The sequence below is a fragment of the Heterocephalus glaber genome, unplaced genomic scaffold, assembly GCF_053883595.1.
Source record: "Heterocephalus glaber isolate CG9 unplaced genomic scaffold, H.glaber_assembly_v1.0 deba00001104, whole genome shotgun sequence".
Taxonomy (NCBI): Eukaryota; Metazoa; Chordata; class Mammalia; order Rodentia; family Bathyergidae; genus Heterocephalus; species Heterocephalus glaber.
The window spans coordinates 3,059,994-3,081,287 of NW_028258193.1; the positions used below are offsets into that span (position 1 = coordinate 3,059,994).

General features: G+C 42.1%; 1 protein-coding gene and 1 long non-coding RNA gene across 5 annotated transcripts in view; one reads left to right on the forward strand and one right to left on the reverse strand.

Moving 5' to 3' along the window:
* The window catches only part of Csmd1 (CUB and Sushi multiple domains 1), a 1,515,607-nt gene that overhangs the window by 1,298,184 nt on the left and 196,129 nt on the right, over positions 1–21,294 (reverse strand). The window lies entirely within an intron of this gene.
* LOC147828399 (uncharacterized) lies at positions 6,305–14,937 on the forward strand. Its single transcript, XR_015450873.1, has 3 exons — positions 6,305–8,681; positions 9,162–9,248; positions 10,493–14,937. It is a non-coding gene; the product is annotated as an uncharacterized LOC147828399 (long non-coding RNA).

The following is a 21,294-nucleotide window of genomic DNA, read 5'->3' on the forward strand; positions in this document are numbered from 1 at the left end:
TGTGTAAGGTGAAAGGTATGGTTCCATAGGGACCTCTGGCCCTAATGTTGCCTTGTGTACTTAGGAGCTGTGAGAATGTTAATTGAGAGAAGTAAAATCTGTTAAAGATTACATCGGCCTATGGAAGAGAAATGTAAGTACACACAGAGCACGGAGATACATTCTGTTTAACAAAATACAGCTATACTGTATGGTCAATTGTCTGCTGTTATTAGGAATATTTTCCTTTCCCTTTCTCACTCACTCAGGAGTGATTCTCAGCTCATACTGGAGACGAGCAGCCATCCGAGCACAGGGTTCCCAGGCACAATGTAGCAGGCTGCGAGTCCGACACAGTCTGGCCAGGCAGGCTTTCTTTCTGGCCCGGGCCTCAAGACCCCCTCCCGGACCTGGACATTCCCAGCTGGCTCTGCCAGCTGAACTCTCCCTAGTGAAGATCATGTGTCTGTTCACTCCGGCCAGCAGCGAGCATGACATTTATTCTCTCAGGAATCCTGGCTTCGGTTGACTGTTTACTCTGCCCTGGATTTTGTGCAAATCCACTTGGAGGATGCATAGTGCTGGGAAGAGAGTTCTTGTGGTGTTTGAAATCACATAAAACAGGGAGAATGAGTTGGTCCAGTGATAGCAAATTGCTGCCTATTAAAATCTGGAAAAGTGGAGTGGAAGCCTCCACAGGGAGGGAGGGGTACAGTACAGGAGTTTGGCCGCTGGTGTTCAGGTCCTCCTTAGACACGCAGATTAGGGTTAGGTTAGGCCCGCTCCCCAGAAGTCCCACTGCTTCTCTGCAGAGCTTCATTGCCAACACTAAACAGCACAAGGCCCTCCACACTTCTGAGCACAGAAAAGGCAAAGGTCTCCACGTTTGGGTCCCACTGGCTTTCTAAGTTGCTTCTCAATGCCAGCAACCCAGGTACCAAGGCAGGAATCCAACCTGGACTCTGTTGCCGAGGCCCTTGTTTTCCACCATCGACTCATCTGCCCCAAATTCACTCTCCACAGAGGTTGGAGTTTCGCATCTGAGGTCACAGAGCATCCAGGTGACTATTCCAGAATTAGAACCCAGGGCTCCTGGCTCTCAGTCTCCAGCCATGAAGGCTGTGCCCTGCCAAGTTACCAGGACTGAAGGATGCCCGAAGGTTTCAGCTGCAGAAGTGTTAGCGGCCTTCACATTTTCCTGAATGGACCTCAAAACATGGTTTTCTAATGTTATTGTCCAGCTGTCCGAGGCACTCAGGTTATCTTTAGACATTTTTATTGCTGTGCTGCAGCTTTCTGGAAGATGCCTAATTTTTGCTGGAAAGCTTTGAGCCTCATGAGTTTCGAGGTGTTATTCTAGTGCATCAACTCCTTTTATTGCCCTGATAATTTCAGATCTTGACTCCTACCCTGTGCTCAGTGCTTTGTGTTCGACAGGAGGAGAAGGCTGTGAAAATCCAAGAAAAAAACAGCAGCCTTCTGCACATTTCATTTTCTTCAGGGCACACCATGCTCTGCTCTGTTTTGCATTTGGGAACATACAGGTGGTTATTCTTAGACACACTCAGCTAATTAAGGAGGTCACGCAGCCTGGAGTTACCCAGGAAGGATTCCAGGGCAGGAAGGGCACTGATGCAGAATGCACAGGAGGAATTCGGCTGAGCTGAGGAAACTTCTAGCTCCCTGGGAGGGAGGGATCCCTAGGAGATGCAGGATGTGGGGCGGAACTTGGTGTTCAGGGTCACAGTCCAGGAATGCAGCAGGCAGGCTCCGGGGAAAGTGGGTTTGCATCCACTGTACCGAGGCTTCGGGTCAGGCTTAGGAAATCAGACCTAACTCAGAGAAAATGATTACCATGCAACCTTTGAGGAAATAAATCACACAACCAAAGGCAAGTTTAGGAAAAGCAGTTACCATCTTAAACAGCACTTCAGGAAGCAGCCCTGGGCATCCCCAGCCGGTGCCTGTCTTCTTGTCACCCATGCAACTTCCTCCCTTCTCTGCCCCAGTTTCCCTGTGCAGGGGAAGGCGGAGCTATCTGGTAGCATCCAGGAAATACCAGCAGCTGCACCAGAGCCCTCTTGTCTCCCTCCCAACCATTCCATCCACTGGCACAGCCATGGTGAGACAACCCACTTAGCTTTCTCCTGCAAGCCTTTTGATATCTTGACTTTTACCATTAGCATAAAGTGTCACAGCTACATGTGTGACAGATGATTTCCTTTCTGTGAGTTGTGTTCTCTGCTAGCTCTTCATTCCCATTTTCATACTCGCTTGGGCCTATACACATCAAGGATGCTTTTAAGATGTGCGTCATTTCATAGCAAAGGGATTAGACAAATATAAAGAAATAAGTTGAATGGAGTAAATGCTGATGTTATTTACTAGGCCTGCCAGAGAGCCGAAGGAGGGTAGCACAGGCTTAATAAACTCAAAGGCAACAAAAAATCCAGGGGAGAATCAGACACAAAGGGCCCCCTGGGCATGGTCAGTGGGTAAGCATTTAGACTGCAGGCCAGGAGTCCTTGACTACCACAAACCAGAAAGAAGAAAGAAGGAACTCCAATGACTGAGAAATTGTAGACTTGCAGCAAATGGCAGATGTACAATATTTGATTTGAAACAGCAACAAATTAAAATCTTATTTGTAGCATATCATTCACTTCATTAAAATAATACACTCATCTAATTATTACTTCCACATAAAATGTGTCCTTTCATATAAGGAGCAACAGATTTTGTATGTTTTAATGGTATTTTGTTGTATTTACTATTAATGTTCTTTGTTTTTTTCTGTGCTAGAATAATTTCCTTAGATTTTAACACTAATCTTTATCAACCTGATGATGCATGATACTTTTGCTTACTTAATATTTTTTAAGTTTGAAGATGAGGATAGTGGAGCCTTTTGTTAACACACAAAGCAGAAGTTGTTTCTTACTGATTTTATTGAAATATTATAAATCCTCTTGGACTTCACCACTGGAACCAAAGGGACGCTGACCCTGTCCACCCAGAGTACATGAACCACAGGATAGCTTGATGGTCTAAAGCTTTCATCCTTGGGTTTCCATTTCCCTCAAAATAAAATATCTTCACCTGTTCAAAGTATCCAGAGTCTGTCTTTTAGAATTATTAGAAAATTATATATCAACTGTATCATTTTTTCTTTGTATCTAAAATTCAAAGAAATCATTTGATTTGCATACAGTGACCATTTTTAACACCATTGTATTCTTAAATATTTTAATGAGAAGAAAATCATTATTTTTACCTATGCAAAAGAAGGAAACAGGGCTAAGGGCTTCACACAGTGGTACAGCATGTGCCCAGCTCATCTTATCTCATGAAAATGGCCATCTTTGTAGGATTTGGTCATGCATTCCTTGATATATTGTGTTCTTGAAATATGAACATGGTTCATTCAGATCCAACGGAGTGTTTTTTATCTGCTTTTTAAAACAAAGTGAGCAACTCTTCAGCACATATCATAAGTAGAATGGAAACAGTAGCTTGTCTTTCTGGATTGCTGCCTTTTCCCAGCTCTCGCCCAGCCCTGCTGCCCCTGCAGTAGCTGCAATCCCTTCCCATTCTCCTCCTCTGCTTGGTCACAGCGGGTGGCCTCTCTGCCCCTCACAAGTGCTGCGAAACTCCTCCACAGGCTGGAAGAGTCCAGTGTTGCACACAGTGATTCCATCAATGGCAGACCCTTTTCAGTTATGGCGCTTAAACTTCATTTACCCTGGGCAACACCAGGATGAGATTTTCCTCACATAGGGGAAGAGAGGAGAGACACAGGTCCACTGGGGTGAAGTAAGGGAAGCCCCACATGTCCCGTTAGGCCAGTGAAATGGGCTCCGTGTGCTACTGCAGTGATGTTTACACCCACGCACTCAAAGAACAAGTAACTACACAGCCACCAAGCTGTGTTACAACTGTAAATTAGAGAAGACCTGGATGGAGCCTAGAGTGGTAAAGAATTATAGTTTTAGTAAAAAAGTGCAACAAAAAATACACACAATCTGAGCTAAAGCTGAGAGGTAGCTATCAGAAAAAGTCATGCTCATGCCAGGCTTTCTTACAGAATACAGAAGTAGCAGGATGAAACTGTGGCTCCCTCTTCTTTTTCTATAATAAGAATCCTGCTGATGAGCCACAAAGTACCTTCCTGGTACAGGCTCTAGGAGAGGTGCTTAGCAGAAGCAAGCTGGCGAGGGACAGAAATGTGCATGCTGTCTCTAACATGTGCATGGACATCAAGTGAGACAGATATTTCCATTCATTTATACTGTGGCTCAGACAGTAGGACAAGAAGCAAACAATAAACAGGAGTGGAAGGCATTGCCATGGGGAGTACCAGGGCACCTCTGCTCCTCAGAGCTACAGGAATTCTCCTCTTCTGCATACTCTACCACACCCTGACACCCTGGAGCACCCTGTGGGACCTGACACCCTGGAGTACATCCACCCTGAAGTTTCAGAGTTTCTGTTTCTTCAGTTTTCTGACACTCCTCCTGTTAGTCATAAGGTTTCTAAACAAATACAACAAAAGTCCTAATATGTGTTAAGGATGCCCTATGTTTTCATTATTTATTGTAATAACAGAAACAAACATAAAGAAATGTTCAGATACAAGAGCCAATGGCGTAGGATTTGTCTTACGAAATGTAAAGGAGAATTCCTAAGACTTGGGGAATAATCTCTCTCAGACATCACTTTTTTTAGGTGATCCTAATCTAAAATGTTGAAACGAAACTCTTGTTCAAACCACAAGATCATTTAAGTAATCAATAACCAGTAAATAAACATATGCTGTGTAAACACTGAAGGTATCATCTCCCATGCCCATCATAAAGAAACGTGAAATTGTGGCAGGATTTGCATGTGTGACCAAAATGAGACTAAGTGCATCCTTCAAGTAACAGTAAGAATGTACTAGGAGTCTTGAGTTTTAACTCAGGGACTGCACTACAGCACCTGCTAAAAACAGTGTGATGACAAGAACGGGAGCTACTTGGCTGAGAAATTCAGATCTGTTCAGCAAATTACATCTCCATCTTTACTACCGAGTGGCTTCACATGTCCCAGACCTGGGGATGTGTTGGAAATGCAGGATCTCAGCTCCTCCCTGGAGCTACAGAATGAAGACCTGATTCCAAGCACTTCCCAGGGGTCTGTGTCCACACCCAGTTCTGTGAAGCACCTCTGTGCATGACCAATTTAGCATTATCCACCTGAGACTGCTCTTCTTAATCCATTCTACTCATTTTTATTGTTTGTTTTATGGGAAATAAAACAAAATTTCATAACAAAATAAGAGAAAAACAATAGTTAATACACCGTGCATCATTATTTTCAAACCAGTATTCAGAGTACAAGACATAAAACCAAAAAGATTCTTACAAAAAAAGAAACAAATAGATAAGAAACAAAACTTTATTTTCAATGAACTAAGATAAACTGGAATATAAATGAAACCAATTAGCATATATGTTAAAATATTTTTGAAAAAGTGAAATATGCAATTTGAAAGCGTATTTGAATCTCCCTTCTTCCTATTTATCTCTTTCCTATTTTGCTCTTTATTTGTCTTCTTATAATAAAAGTGGAAAATATTGAGAATATAGAACAACTTGTTTCTACTGGGCGGTGGGGTGGAGGGTGGACGGTGCATAACTAATACAGTGGAAAAGCCAGAATATAGTCTGTGTCCTGTCGCACAGTACATCAAATGACATTTGCAGTAATTTATTATGCATTTCAAAAGAGAGAAATAGGATTTTCAATGTTTTCAACACAGAGAAATGATTAATGTTTGAAGTAAAAGACATGCTGTTTACCCTGATCCAATCTCCACACATTTTATATACATGTTGGAATATCATTCTGTACCCATAAATCTGTACAATTATTTTGTGTCTACTAAAATTTTTTTAAATGTTTTATGTGTGAACCATTGTATTTCCTTTACATAGCTGTTATTTGAGATAATAACATAAACATTTTCTGTCTGCAGAGTATTTAACTCAACGATTATAAATAAGCCAAGTAACGATATTAATATCTTTAGCTGATGGGAGGACAAATCACTTTGAATAATAGAATGTCTAGAATATCATAATTCTAAGGCATGGAAATGATATCTTCTGACCTTGTCAGCTATTGCTTCCTGTATTTTATTCAGATTATATTTTAAAAATAATAATTGTGGGGCCAGGGATTTAGCTCAGTGGTGCCACTGCCTGCCTTGTAAGTGCAGGGTCCTGAGTTCAATCCCCGGTACCAAAAATAATAATAATAATTATTATAATAATAATTGTGCAAATTAGTTAATGAAAATAGAATCCTTGTTCACTGACATCTCAGAGAATATCTTCATTGACTAACTTCCAAAGATTTAAAAAATGCAAGCTATCTTCAAGAAAATCTATTTTTTCTAATTTAGTATTCTCAGACATTAAGCTTGAAATGAATTTATTAAGTATAATTTTAATTATTCAGTATATATAAAACTCTAATCGAAATCTAAAACATCACAGTTCTTTGAATCTTTCATAATAAACTTACTAATTTACCAACAAATCTCTTTTTTATATAAATAGAACCTATTTTTAGTAAATAAAACGTTCTAAGGGCATAAAAATTCCATTTGGAAACAACCCAAAGTGAAAATTTTAAAACCACAATTATCTAACTTACAGTCAATGACGCTTTAACTGTCCAGGTAATACTAACTCATGGGTATTTAGTTTTCTTAGCAATTTTAAGCTCCTACACACAATTTGTTCCATTCTTCCTGAAGGAAAATGTAAGTATTTTTTTAAAAACTTCAGTGACATTACTGTGGCTTAAATAATATACAGTTTTTATTTCTAGAAGGTAGAAATATTATGCAAGTTTGTTAAAGAATTATCAATATGTAGATTTGATTGAATAATACAAGCACATAGTTCTTGAAGTATAAACTGGGGTTTTATTCTACCGGGGTTTTATTCATCTCAGAGGGTCTTGTCCTGTTGAAGAACTTTCAATATTTTAGCTCACTTCGAGAGACGTGACCCTATCAAATACATTTCATGTAGGAGAAAATGCATGATTGAAACCCTACAATGCACAGAGTGATTTTTAGGTGCAAAAAGGTCTGGAGAAGGTGCAAAAACAAAACTAAAGTACACACGCGAGGCCTGGAGGCTTTGGAGTGCTGGCTCCTTGCAGACTCCCAGCCTGACCCTGCGGCTCTTCTGCCTTCACTGGGGACAATGACACCCTCCCACCCGCAGGCTGGCGGAGGCCTAAGAACTGAGATTCGACACAGCTGAGGAAGACAGCGTGACCATGGACTATTTTTACTGAGAGGGTTTCGTTACCCGCAGCGTCTGTCACCTGAGGCTCCACCCATCGCTTTCCGGGCCCAGCGTGCTTGGCTCTGCCCTCTTGTAGCCCGGGCCCCCGTATTCCAGGGGAGAACCCTTCCCCCTGCAGACTGGGGAAGCGTGGTTGAGACACTCAGAGGCCCACGCTGCCGCTCCTGGCCACCTGATCAGAGCAGCCGGGCAGCAAGGCTGCTCACCGAGAACGGCAGCAGTGCCTGTGGCCGAGGCTGGTGCTCTACTTCTAAGCAGAAAGTCTTGTGTTAACCCTCAAGGCTCATTTTAAGGCAAACGCAAGAGTAAGACGAGCCTCGCTCCCCACAGCGTGAGGCTCTTCGAGAGTGACTGATCTGTGTCTACGTCATCAGAGAGGAGCACTCTCAGAGCCCTCAAGGTCTCATCAGTGCAGGGAAGGACCCGCTGAGGGAGGCTGAGGTCATGAGACCCATCCTCCCTCCCCACACTGCACTCATCACTAGCTTTCCCACCACAAGGTCAGCCTGGACCCGCACACTCTTCCACGCGGGACTGAGCGCATCTGGGCGGTGGCGGAATGCATCCTCCAGAGTGTGTCCTCCCTCTGCAGGAAGCTCGGCCGAGAACCACCCCAGGCATCCAGGGAACGCAGGAAGGGACTCCAGTCTCAGAGGACGACCCGGTTCTCTCAGGAGAGGAAGAGAAGATGCCTGACTGTGGCATACTTTAAAAACAATATTCTTTAAATACGACACTGGCCTACATGAAACAAGAGACTTGGGAAGATGGAGGGCACTGAACGGATGACTCAAACGTGGGTCCGAGTCAGAGGAAGGGGAAGCAGCAGGGCAAACCTGTCGAGCAGGCACAGCCAGCAGCAGATGAGGAGCCCCTGACCGGTGTCCCCACACTGCTGGGCAGCGGTGCCTTTCTGGCTTGGAGAAGAACCCAGTTCTGAGAGGCCAGGTGGTTCTTGGTCCTACTCCAAAAAGAAAAGTTAGGGAGCCAGGGCACATATTTTCTGAAGACAGAAGAGGAACAAAGCCTTGTTTCCTGGTGCATAGATGATTTCTACTGCAAGTAATGAAGAGTATTATTAGGACATACCTTCTTCATAAATCACACTAACAAAAACCTGTCTTGTAATCAGAATAAAGAACGCTCTGCTCACTCATTAACTTTGTGAAAATGTACCGAGTGTTTTGCGTAGGCTACCTGATGTTCCAGCATAAAGTCTCTCCGAGGCACAAAGACAGCACATAAGATAAATAGGAAAAGTACAAGAATGTGATAACTATGATCTGTGTGCTGGGGAAAAACTAAGCAGGGGAGATGGGAAGAGAACATCTCCCACAGGTGAGTAAATATCTCAATCCCAAAGCAAATCATTCTCCATTTCTCTGTGGGTTACATGATCCTACAGTAGTGATTAGATTATGTGTCATCTGCTAAATAACAGGAGCATCGTGTTTCGGGAGACGCTTCTCCTCCCCGAGTCGGTGCTGTCGCTCTGCTTTTGCCCTATTCGCAGCTATTTATTTTGCATGCATCGTGAAACACACTGGCTTCCCACTCACCGTCATCTTGGGCTCCTGATGAATGAGGCCCTGGTGTTCTCTGGCCTGAGCTCATGGAACACTGTTTAAAAGCCTGGGACAAAGGTTTATTTAATAAGTACCATCCAAACCAAGCCCAAGCATCATCTATAAATGTCTCATTCATTGACTATGCAGGTTCGTTCTATCATAACATGCACCAGGGTGTTATTTGTTGCCCTGAGAAAAGAATAATGGATGACATACAAGCTATTTCTTGCTGAACCTACCATATGCTCAGCTCTCTCCCCACCAGGCCTTCTCCTGACTCTGCTGATGTATCCTTTCCACTGAGTTGAGTGACTTATCTTCCGCCCTGTGTGCAGGGGTGAGTACAAAGCCCAGGATTGGCTGGGCACCCTCAACTGCTGGGAAGGCCTTTCCTCTGTCCCCACTGACGTGCGACCCAAGTTGACTCTCCCGAGCCACTTTGCACACGAGCATGATATTCAAGTTGCTTTCTCTTTAATGGAAACAAGACTTTAAAAAAAGGCAATTCATGAGATCAGAAAACTTACAAAGCAAACAAATCTGAGAATGCAAAGTTCAATATGTTATTTGGAAATGGATTTCTAAGGACATCAGTTTCCCTACTCTGGTTTTCTGACTCTTTGTAGAGTTTCAGAATCTTAAGGAAGTAGCACGTTACTTGCTACTACCTTGGAGTCTGCATGGCAAAGTAAGTATGATAATCTGTGGACTGGGCCAGATGTGTGTCCATTTCCGTACCTGACATCTTTCTTCCTTACTGCTCGTTGACAAGGGAAAGACTTCATGACTGCTGGGCTCAGGAATCTCAGCATGCTCTGTGAGGGAAACCACAGTGTTTCCCCCTAAATTATTTATTAGCTCAAATGTTCTAGCAAGTTAAGTTTTAATTTAGTCTAATATTCTATTTTATAGGTAATACATATTCCACATTTGATTTGCAGGCTTTCAAAATAAAATTCATTTCATGCAACATAATCCTTCCTGTTTGTTTATTGCAAAGGCTCAGACCTGCACGGTAACCTCACACTGCAAACACACACAGACGCGTGTGTGGCCTCCGCTGCTCAGGGCAGGGAGTCCCCTGACAGCCACGTTTGATCTTCGGTTCTTGAGTAGTTCAGCAGCAAGCAGGTTTCCTGCAGCATTCCCAATGAGTAAGAAGCTACAGCCACTCGTTAGCATTTTGTCTTTACCAAGGGTCACCAGCTGCACCCTTAGCCCGGCATGTGCGTACGTGGTTTGTGGTCTCACACATAGCTTCAACTCGGTTTGCTTCCTAAATTTCTTTGCCACATCTGATATTCTTATGAGCCCTAGAATATACTAGAGAAGAAAATATACTGATTGCTCTGGATTAAAATAGTCTTAACAAAATCTCAAAGCGTTTCTAAAAACTAAGTGCAGGAAGGGGTTAAATATGGTCCATCCACGGGAGGGGCCGCACATGGTAGAAGATGTGCTGCATTTACCATAATGTTATCCCCAAGTTGTTCTTAGGGTAACTTTGAAGTAGAGCGGAATCTGAGATTAAACCTGAGAGCCACTTAAGTGTTCAGAAAGTAACTGAATGATCCTTGGCAGAATAAATGAATCGCACATTAAGAAGGTATTCGGAGGCCCTGGCATTTGGCCTGGAAATGAGAAACCTGAGAATCATGAGGACTTGAAGCAGCACGCCGGCCAGAGCCCTACGGACTGCAGACCTGGGAAACCATGCTGCTCACCAGGCAGATGCCGAGGGCCTCCTCCAGATAGAAAAGTGACTTATTCTGAATGTATCAGTATCCAGGGCTTTGTCTTGTTTCCATGATTAATCTTCTATTTGATAATTTACTATGTCAGTTCAATTGAAGATTTTCATTTGAATAATTTTAATAAACATGTAAAAAACAATAGCCACAGAGATGCATCAAAACCTGTAGCCTGGTTTGTAATATTCTCCTAACCACAAATCCTTCCTCCAGTTGGTGAGAAATCAGGGCAAGATTGCTGCCATAACCAAAATGCTACTTAGAATCCATGGCTTCTTCCTTCCTAGGATCCTGGATTCTGGAGCAGCCTCCCTGCTACAAGAGAGGCCAGGTCTCTCCTGTGCCTTCCTGTGTCCTTCCTTCCTCCTGCTGCGTGGAGTCCACACGAAGGCTTCACGGGTGACCCTAAGCACATCTCCCACTGCCTAGCTCCTCCTCATCCCCCCATTTCTGCGTTCTTAATTAGACCCTCTCTCCTCCCTCCCTCTCTCTCTCTCTCTCTTCCTCGCTCCCTCTGTGTCTTAAGGGAAAACAAGCCTTCATTTTTCTAGAAGATGTTGAGCAAAACATTGGAAGAGTTGCTTTTTAAAACCATTGCGGTGGGCTAGGGACTTAGCTCAGTAGTTTCGCCGCCTGCTGCGCAAGCGCAAGGACCGGAGTTCAATCCCGGTACCAAAAACAAAACAAACCAAAAAAACAAAAAAAATTGCAGGACTAGAAGGATTCTATTTCTTTATTTAAATGTTTTATAATCAAATGTCATAAATTTTAATGAAATCGTATGTTAAGCCCTCCTAATAGTGTTGCACTTTAACATTAAGATTTTATTTCTTAAGTCAGGAAGGTCCACAGGCGTAGGTCAGACCTTCCGCACACTCGCGGCAGTGCTGGGTGGCAGGGAAGCCAGCAGTGAGCTCCTCGCGATGCCATCCTTTCGGGAGCAAGCCCGGTGCTCAGTGATTTGCAGTTCTTTATTGGCCAAAGATGCTGAATATCTTTAATGTTCTTATTGTGCATTTATATTTCTTTTTCTGAGGTATATATTCATTGAGATAATTCTTTTTATTATGTCATTTATTGGGGGGTCTAATTTTTCAAGTTCTTTATATATTCTAGGTATCAGTTCTCGGGCCTAGGAAAGGCTGGTGAAGACTTTTCCATTCTGTAGGCTGCCTCTTTGTTGGCTGTTGCTTCCTCTGCTATTGGTTTAGGTTCCATACCGTCTCACTTGCTTGCTCTCCACACTGTCTCCACCCTAGCTGGGTTCAGTCCAGAAAGTCCTTGACCAGGCCTACATGTGCAAGAGTTTCACCTATTTTGTCTTTCAGCAAATTCTGTATTTTTGTTCTTGTGTCTAGGTCTTTAATCTGTTTGTAAATTTTATTATACAGTGAGAGATATGAATCTAGATTAATTATTCTGCACATATTAATGTGCAGAATTCTGGTTTTCTGAGCACCATTTTCCTAATGTGATGTTTGGATGTTAAGATCATCAAATGTGTTTCAGTAGGATCCTGAAGTGTGGCGTTTTAAACGTGTGCATTATTTGAGAAAGGTTTCCAAAAAATTAATTTGATTTCATAAATGGTTTATTACCCTTAAATAGTATTAACCACGTCCTGCATATTGTGAAACGGTGGTTGAGATGACTATTTTATTTTTTCCTTTAACTGCAGCTTTTATGATCACTAGGGTTTGACCCATCTGCCGATATCAATTGTTCCTGGAGGACAGATAGGTGGTACCAGGGCTGGGACACCGTCCAGGCTCAGTGAAGGATTTTACCATTCAAGGCATGATGCTGCTTCTCCTAGAATGCAGACATGGAGAGGAATGGAATCAAGAGCTCAGTGGCCAAAATTACAGAAACCTGGGTTTGTGTCTGGACTCTGCCCTGTGGTGGTCGCACCCACAAGTGTCCCGGGAAACACACACACACACACACACACACACACACACACACACACGTTTCCTACCCACCCTTTCTCACAGCCTCTTCTTTGGAGCCAGGGAGACTCCGAGTGTGAGGGTGGGCCCAGCAAGAACACAGCGATGGCAAGAGCATCACAGGCATGCATGTGCTCTGTGTGTTTGTGTGTTGTATGTGTACATGTGCACATATGATACATACACACATTCATACACGTATATCCATATATGCGTGCATGTGTAGTCATGGCATTTTATATATGTGTGTACACAAACATCTACATATATTCCATGCTGTTTCACTTCAATTTCTTATAGCCTCTGAACAAAAGGGAAACAAAATAATACATTTTAGTTTTATAAAAATGTGGATTTTCTCATTTTGTGTGATCAGTTGAAGTGACAGAACTAACTGTGTCTTCAGAATTTTTAAGCGTTGTGTTTTTCTCTTCACCCTAGTAATGCTATCACATCCTAATTTCTGCTCTGGGTGGAATACTGTCATTTTTCAGGACTCTAACGTTTTATGGGTGACCATCTAAAATAGCCCCTTTCAAGTCCCTTGCTATTGGGTTATGAATTTCGCTGTGAGTGACCTGTTCCGTTCTCTTGAGAAACAGGCGAAAAGAAAGCTCTGAATTTCTGTAAGGTCATGGATATTGACTGAATGTGTGACTGATGGTTTTATAAAATTTTAGGGACTCTCTTGGGTAAGGAAGAGGAGATTTTGCTCGGGGCTTTGGGTAGAAGACTGAAATGAGAATGCTTCTCTGTAATTTAAACTAAAAGCTCCTGCCCCTCCTCACACACAGTGAAAACAAAATGAATCAAATTCATGAGTGGATTCCAAAAGAAAAGGGAGAGCGAAGGGTAAAATTTATTTGCCATATTTTCTCTCAAACAGATAAACTTGGGTCGTAAATGGGACGTTTGCACCCAGAGCGAGGTTTCCTTCAGCAGGAAGGATCCTGCTCCATGGGTGTCATGCTGTGGACAGCAGGCGGGTGGCACAGGCTCAGGCATGGATGGAGGCCCAGAGAACGGTCCCAGCAGAGCTCGGCTGTGGCGCTCCTGGAACTCAGCTCCGGGAACAGGGACTCAGCTCATTCTGCCCTCCTGGCTCCGACAAAGTCCCCATGTCTGGCGCTGTCTAAGGGCATCCCTGCCGACCTTGCAGCCAGAGGGAGGGATTATCGTGAATGCCATGATGGGGCTTGATGGGTGATATGGATAATGTTGATGGAAGGCAGAGTAACAAATAACATGTATTGGGTACCTCACTCAACCCTCCAACGTTCTTGACAGATACTTGCTACTCCGTAAGCATTTTACAGATGTGAGAAGTCCAGTGATGTGCCCAGGAGCCTGCCAGCAGTGATGGAAAGAGGATCAACGCCCACCTCCTCCTGGTGGTGGAGAACACGGTTCCACTTCCAGAGCTGACAGATCCAAGGCCTGCCTGACAGTGCAGAGGACCTGGGGGCAGTCAGGGCTTCATCCAAATGGACAAGGGACAGTCCCCTCCAGTCACGCTGCTCTCATCAGTTGCACACACACACACACACACACACACACACACAGGCACACTGCTCTGTACCATCGAGTTTTCTCTTCCACTCTCCTCTCCCTCTTCCTTCCCTACAGCAAAGCTCTCTTCTTGGTAAACCAGGTCTTTAATTTAGGATTTTATAAGCTCAAAGTAGTAATGGTTTTCCAAGCACAATACCACATATATGGGCCTTTTCCCCATGTCCTTCCTGTCCCTGTGGACCTTCCAGTTCCTTACAGGTATTTCTGCTGCCAAGGTGTTATGGCTTGTATCTGCATGTCCCTCACAAAGCCTCATATCCTCATAGTTGGGGCTTTCCAGAGGTGGTTGGATTTAGGGTGTGATACTGGGATTAGGGATGTGCAGTGTTAGATTAGTCCACTAAATTGGTTTAGCACAGATCTGGGTGTGGGTAATAGAAGCCTCATCCTAGGTGCAGGTGGCACCACCCAGAAGGGTCCTTGCTTGGATGGGATAAAAGGGAAAAGGGGGGCTTGCTGCTTCTACCTGCTCTGCCATGGACTGTTTCTCCTCTGTGATGCCCCTCTGCCATGCTGCCCTGCCTTGGAGCCAGCCGACTATGGACAGAAATCTCTAGAAACTGTGAGCCAAATAAACTTTTCCTTCTTCAACTTTGAGTGTCTGGTATTTTGTCTCTGCAATAAGAAATGCAACTAAGACACAAGGCTCAGCCCAAATGTGATCAAAAATCCCTGCCCTTTCCTTCCACAGTGTTTTGTCTGTCCTATCCTTGTTTTGAATTATGCTCATTAAATTGTCTTCTAAGCTAGGGCAGGGCAGGGATTTATTTTCGTGTTCAGCTTATGGTGATGCTGCACTTGGAAAAGCAAGTGAACAGACTCTGGTACATGAAGGGTAAAAATAGCTTGTCCAGCTGAGGGTTGTCTTGGAAGTTTGTTAACTTTGACATGAGAGAAAAAATATGTGAAATATGAACAGCAGGTCGGACTGAAAGGTTTTTCTTAGTGCTGGCCCTAAAATAGCCTCTTTTGATTGAATACAGTCAGGGCCCCAGCCCTGGTCCTGCACATCACTTTGCCCTCAGCCTGAGGAGCAGGACATGGGACTCTCAGTCTTCACAGTAAGGCCGGAAGTGTGGCGTGGTGAGAACAGCACCTCTGAAGAGGCACCGCCACACACCCACGGGACGGTCCCAACGGCGCCCCCTTTTGGCTTCCAAATGTCCCCATCAGGCCCACTGGACTCCCCAAGGAACAGTGTCCCCTTCTTGTTCAAGGACAGCACCCATTTCTCTGCATGTACCTGGGGTTCCCTCAAAGTCCTTCCGCTTCTTGGAACCCTGATTTCATTAATGTTGCATTTACTGCTTCATAGTTTAATACTCATTACTAACATTTTGATTACTGTTTTGTGACTTTGTTTTGATTCTGTTATGTGTTTAATTGACATTTACCTTTCGCTTAACCTTCACACTGACATTGCCCATCTCCACTCCATTTTCTACTCCTGTCTTAGTTTCCAATTGTGTGGAACTTTTCTGCTGTCACTTAGATTTCACAGCTCTAACGGTTACCTATCATCTCTAAAAATCTACCATCAATTCTATTAACAGCACCATTGTTTTTCACTAAACTGTGGTTAATATTTCACGCAGTTCTGCTTGTTTATGCGTTTTGTGTAGGTATTTACATGTTACGTATTTTTCAGTGTTGTTTCCAAACTGTCAGCATTTCCTGTACCTTCTGTTCACAAGCCCGCCGCCTCACAGCCAGGCTGGTGACTTCTAGGCCACAGCTCACCCACCTGGACCAAGGTGACCAGTGCCTATCTGACCTCCCCGCATCCCTCCTTTCCTTTCCAGTGGATCTCACTCAATATTATGAAATCACTGCTGTCACTCAAACTCTGAATCTAATCAAACTTTAGATGGATTCCCATTGTTTTGTACATGTGGATACTCAATTGCCATTTCTTTAATCAACTGATTAGTTAATAAATAAACACAAATGCTATCTCCTCTATATATCTGAAACTTAAGAAACTTCTACCATACAAATTTCACAACATTGGCATACAGGAAAATACAGAGTAAGCACTTTTGATTTAATATTTCTGCTTTTATTATGTATCATACATGTTTGTAGTCCCTAAGGATTATAGTCCTCACGGGGGCTTTGGTCATGCATAGAACACATCCTAATTCTTTTTTCATCCCTTTCTCCTTCCCATCCACCCTCACTGCCCCAGCTCCTGGTCCACTTCCCATTTGCAAGAATTCTATCTTCCTACTTTCTATTACCTATCTTTCATTTTGTTCTTTACTTATATTTTGGGTTTCTCATATAAGAGACATGATATATGTATGCTTGTGTGTCTGATTTATTTCACTTATTGTGGTCTCGAGTTGCTGCCATATCTGTGTCAATTTAACATTATCAGGCAGTTCAGTGACACTTCTTGAGGCTTGCTAAGTTATTTAGCACCTTGCATAGTAACTGAGCATTAGACAAAACACTGGGTCACACAGAAAATAGCAGGTAGGGAATTGCAGAGTAAAATAAATATTGAGGATTTCATAAAAGCCTTAACCCATCAAATATGCTGGATTCACTTTTTAAAGCACCCCCTGACTCTTGAATTGCAACAGAAAAACAAGAGAAATTGTGATGTTCCCATTAGTTCTTGGTCCTCAATTTCAGAAGACAATGAATTATATATAAATATAAATAATATCTGTTCATCAATTTGCCTGTTCCAGCCCACTCCAGTGAGGCGTGCATGCTTTTGAAAGGTAGAACATACTTTAGCCCTGATTCTGCATATTCATCTTCCCTGGGGCTCACAAGAGTCTTCCTCTGGGTTTATTTTTTTTAAAAATTTTTTTTCAATCCTTTTATTGAATGTACTTCACAATGTAAAAGATCTTATATTTGGTCCAAGCCTAAGTCATGCTACTTCGAATCTCTCAAGGCCTAAGTAGAAAGATACTTCCTGAAAAGCACATAAATGACTGCTAGTAAATCTTCTCCAGCACCAAAAAGTCTGCCACTGTCAAAGCAGAATGCATTTTAAAGGCACAAAGTTAGCAGTCTGGCCATTTTCCAGCCACATCAAAGAAAATTACTGTATAGAAAGATCAGTTGTGCACTTAAAAAACAAAATATATTTAGTCATCTTAAAAAGTTCAAACTTCATGGGCTGGGGGTTTAGCTCAATGGTTCCAGCACCTGCCTCGTAAGCGCAAGGTCCCAAGTTCGATCCCCGGTACCAAAAAAACAAAAGAAGTTCAAACTTCATTTGTTGATCCATACCATTATTAGAAAGAGGAAAAATGGGAGTGTAATATTTAATTTCTCCTGATAAAGGTGTTTCCTTTCAAAAATTTCTTGTTTTTAACATTTTCTTTTGGTCTTCCATATCCCCGCCCCATACTTCAAGCTTTTTTGTTCTATTAGTTTCTTTCTATATTAACTTTTTAGTGTGGTTTTTGGTACTTTCACAACTTGTTTGAAATAAATTCATATCATATTCTATATAATAACTCCGTAAACTATTAGTCTATTTTTAAGTCTTTACATAAAAAACATTACTTTCCCATAGTTAATAATATTTTTCTTATAAAGTAAAGGTCTTCTGCAGCAGTGATAAAGTAGCAGTCTCTTTTCAGGTACTTTCATTTTCTATAGCATTTAGAAAAGAAGAAGGAGACTGAAAAAAGCAAACAATTTTCCTTTGAGTTCCACAAGTCTCCTCAGGCTTCTCTCTAAAGAGCATCTGCCCTGTATTCTACACTGCTGGTTACCCTGACAGACCAAAAATGAGCCAAAGGGAAATCATAATCACGCAAGACAAAGAAACAGAAGAAAAGCCCACTGGTCCAGATACTGTGATTTTGTTCAAGTAGAAACATTTCCTCACCCATAAAAGATAAAGAAATTATATCAGATCCATGCATTTGGGGATTATGTTTCCAGCACAAGATTAGGCAGTTGATTTACCAAGGGGGGACACCTAATTCTTTTTCTTCTTTGCAAGCTGCTTCCTTTGATACTCATAAAATGGGAGAAGCACTGACAAGTAATTGTGTGCTTTGACTTCTCAAACTAGTTAGTGGAATTTCAAATATTCTACAGGGAATGCCACATGGAACCTTATAGGATAAACCAAGATCTACCTAACTTCAAAACAAAGTACATTAAGTGTCTCTAAGTGAGCATACCTTGCACAGAAAATAAAAATACCTTAGTCCCTTATGAATCCCAAGAAAGGTATCACATTTAGGGCCTTCCAGAAGACGATTATTTTCTAGACCTTTAAAAATAAAGTACTTAGCACTCACTTTAATATTCTGAAAATATTGCAAGTTGCCAAGTGACTGATATCCTCATGTTTTTCAGTAGCATAATTCCATTACAGATGGCAGGATCTTTTCCAGCTGTCTTTGCCCTCAGCTGATACCTTATACTAGAAATACCTGACAGTTTTAAACTTTCTTTTGGTAGTGAATACTTTGTTCTGATATTCTTTTCTTTGCCCACAATTATGAGTTGACTTTTAAGGAAAGAATATACATCACGAGTGAGTTCAGAAAGCTCAGCATTCAAATGCATTTTGTTTCTAAATGGAAGGATTACTGATTTGGGTGCAATATGAAGCTAGTAAGGAAGTGTTTGCTATGCACTGTTTGTTCAGATCTTTCACCCTTGACTTGAAAGTAGCGGTATCTGCTCTTATAAAATCCTCACTCTGTGATACATCTTTTCCTTTTAAAATTTGCTTTTTCTGCACTTACTGCTTTATAAATGGCCATTTTCAGCTTATAGTTGGGACTAGCTTTTACGTCAGGTTTCTCAACTTTCAGCAGTTTTCCCATTTGGGGCAGGGTCATTCTTTAGAGGAGGGGTGCTGTCCTTGTATACTGTAGGCTATCTGGCAGCATCCTTGGCCTCTACCCACTAGATGCCAGCCAGTGCCTCCCCAATTGTGACAATCAAAAATGTCTCCAGGCATTGCCAAATGTCAAGTGAAGTGAAACCATCCCTATGCCACTGCTGACAACCTGTTTTACGTGATGTCTGTATTTTTTGAAGTGCTTTAGTATTCTGTGATCCCAAGAACAAGAGTTTCATCTCATGACACTAGCTTTAACATTCCAGGCTGAACTCTTAATTCCTAAAGACTATTACCTATGGAAAATCAGGAGCTAGAAATAGGAATATAGTATATATGATTTTTATTATTTCTCAATATCCTTAATTTTGAGACATTCCCCCTCAAGTAAAGAACAGTTTAAAAAATACTAATCAACACTTGGTTCTTTCATTATTTCTGTGTACTGGCAAATGTGGTCTCTTCTGTTCACACACTTAATGAGACTAATTCTGTTTTTTAGTTAGATTTACTCATTGAATTCCCATATCTGCTTTAAAATAAATTTTATCTTTTTTTAAGCAGAAAACCATTCCTCAAGGTTAACAGAGTCCAGCAACATGGATCTATTATAATGTATTTGCTTACTATATGATTAAGATTAACAAATAAACATACCTCTTAGAGATTCATATCTTATATCCAGATTCCTACTGAGCAAAAAGCTTGGTAAACAGAGGTTAAGATCTAAAGAATACAGATAAGAAAGAACCTATATTCTTCAAGTTGAGTACCTACCCTCAACAAGTTAGGGCTCAACTCCACAAATGAAGATCTATTTTAATACTATCACTAAAACCTGCAAATTATACATTATTTTTTCTCCTCTTCCACATCTCCCCATCACCACCAATTTGTCAGTGATACTGGGAAAGACTTCACAGTCTTTAGGTATTCCAAATGATTTGTTTGTACTAGAAAGAGTGACTATGTACTGAAGTGCTTTATCTCTCTTAACCACATCAGTACATTATAAAAAATTTTTTAAAAAGAAGTTTCAAGTTCTTGTGAGGGGAAAAAAAGATTAAATATAAAAAATTTAGGTCACTATTATTATTAAACAAATTTAACCAAGAATCAAGAGAAATACTTTCCCTCTTGTCTTTTTCCTCCCCCATCTCTCTTTGTCATAAAAAAGAAAAGTGCAGTCAAGAGAGAGGTGAACAAACGAATGGGAGCTGGGTGGAGGCACAGGAGGGGTTGCCAGCTGCTAGTGATAATGCACAAACATGTGCCTTAAGAGTTCATAGGCTGAAGGTCTCAGTTTGGCCTCTACAAAAATCCATTTGAGGAAGTCTCGAGTATAGTCTGAGACATGAGGTGGCAGCTTAGGGTCCTCTGGGTTTAAACCAGCCCAGGGAGGTCAGAAAAGGGGAAGGTTGTGTGTCAAGTTTTCGTTTTCCCCCTGTAGCCCCTATTTGTCTTCGGAATTCAGGACACAAGGAAAAGAGATGCAGCAACTTCCTGGGACTCTGCTTGGACGCTTTGGTCTGTACTCTCTATGTCTGGGGTAACAGAAGACACTGGGCCTGACAGGACGTGGGCAGTGAGAAGGCGCTCAGCTTCTGCACCCAGGGTTAGTTCAGGCCAACAACCAGAGTCACCTCCCCCTTCAGAGCTTCAGATGCTGCATTTGCAAAACAAGAAAGCTCTTCAACCACCAAAGCTGATGAGAGAGGCTCCCCTGGTACAGAATATGTTCAGAGGATCCTCACGGAATATGAATGCAATACATGCACAGAGGTACTGTGTACAAGAAACTAAAACAAGAGAGAGGAAGAAATCACAGGTGGGTAGGGCAAAGAGCAAAGAAATACACATTTATCTGTAGTGAGCATAGTCATAAATTGCTGAGACTTCTACTTAAATATATGACTGGAATTAGTTTGCTAACAATAAATTAGATGTTGTCCATCAGGATCTCCTTAGGAAAATAACTTTCTGCTAACCAGACCTTTACAAAATGATGCTTGAAATGATAGATACCCAGGATTAGCAACAATGATAAAAATTATCATGTATTGAATTCCCTATGCACTAACTTGGCCCTAGGGGTCATTCTACATCCACACAAACTGTTTAACGTATATGGCAATCACAAGCAAAGCACAGTGACACACGGGGACATGAAGGTTAGCAGATGCGTGCATGATCAAGAGATGATGAGCTCTGGAGGTGATGGGGGATGAGTGGACAGGGGATTTGCAGCCCACCTGTTAGGACCCAACACTCCCCTGGATT